General features: G+C 51.8%; 1 protein-coding gene across 1 annotated transcript in view; it reads right to left on the reverse strand.

Annotated features, from left to right (window-relative positions):
* The window catches only part of RNF213 (ring finger protein 213), a 116,976-nt gene that overhangs the window by 79,259 nt on the left and 36,253 nt on the right, over window positions 1-1,464 (reverse strand). The gene's annotated exons all lie outside the window — the stretch shown is intronic.

Consider the following 1,464-nt stretch of genomic DNA (forward strand, 5'->3'; position numbering starts at 1 on the left):
GATAGTGCCAAACGCTCTAAAAAGTCTAGACTTCAGAACGATGTAAATGCTTTATGGGAAACAAAATGAGTAGTGAACCAAACGAGAAGTAGGCCGGGGGAGAGAATTCACCAGGACAAAGGAGCCTCACGACATCGCACCGAGGGAATGAGCCAGTGACGGCTGCCCAGCACGGGATGCACCCAGCGCAGCCACTGCTCATTCAGAAGGGGTTGACGTGGCAAAACAATAAAACTTGAGTTCACCAAGAATTAGGCCTTTTGATAAATATTGATGAGTTTCCAGGATCAAACCACACAAGTAAGTTTAGTGGGCTGGACGAAGTGGCTCACGCCTATGATTCCAGCACTCTGGGAGGTCTCAGGAGTTCAAGACCTGCCTAAGTAAGAGTAAGAAAGACCCTGTCTCTACTTAAAAGAAGAAAACTAGTCGGGTATTGCAGTGGGTACCTGTAGTCCCAGCTATTTAGGAGGCTGAGGCAGGAGGATCTCATGAGCCCAAGAATTTGAGGTTGCTGTGAGCTATGACATCATGGCACCCTACTGAGAGTGTCAAAGTGAGACTGTGTCAAAAAACAACAAGAAGGCCAGGCACGGTGGCTAATGCCCATAATCTAGCACTCTGGGAGGCCAAGGTGGGCAGATTGCCTTAGCTCATAGGTTCAAGACCAGCCTGAGCAAAAGCGAGACTCCATCTCAAAAAAATAGCCAGGTCTGTAGTCCCAACTACTTGGGAGATTGAGGCCAGAGGATTGCTTAAGCCTAAGAATTGGATGTTGCTGTAACATCACAGCACTCTACTGAGGGTGACATAGTAAGATTTTGTCTCAAAAAAAAGAAAGAAAGAAAGAAAGAAACTCTGGGTCTTCTAGGGATCCTTCTAGGGCTGCCCCTGGTGAGAAGGATTCACGCAGTTCTTATGGGAGGAGCATCAGACCCACTGTGACCCTGGCACTTCCACAGGGCTGTGCCTTGAGCAGCTGGGTGGCACCACGTCTTCAAATGACATGTCTCCTGGAGATAAGCACACATCTCTCTGAATACACAGCTTCCTGCTGCCAGTTTCTGTCACACATATAACTGAATGCTACATGTCCTTCCAAAGTCCATCCCACTCAGATCTTGGGACAGTGGAAAGGTCCTTAGACCCCTGGTTTGTGCTGGGTGGCTGGTGGGGGAACCAAACCTCCAGCACCTCCTCTCAGTCCTTCAGAACACCCTGAGGCCAGCAGACCACGCACACAGAATGTCAGCTGAGTCAGCCTCCCTGCCACTGCCACCACGCGGAGGGCAGTCCCTACCATGCAGAGGGCTGCCCCTGACACCGCCACCACCACCACGCGGACAGCTGCCCCTGACACCGCCACCACCACCATGCGGAGGGCTGCCCCTGACATTGCCACCACACAGAGGGCTGCCCCTGACACTGCCACCATGCAGAGGGCTGCCCCTGACACTGCCACCA

Source organism: Otolemur garnettii, unplaced genomic scaffold (genome assembly GCF_000181295.1).
Source record: "Otolemur garnettii isolate 467f Iridium unplaced genomic scaffold, OtoGar3 scaffold00018, whole genome shotgun sequence".
NCBI lineage: Eukaryota > Metazoa > Chordata > Mammalia > Primates > Galagidae > Otolemur > Otolemur garnettii.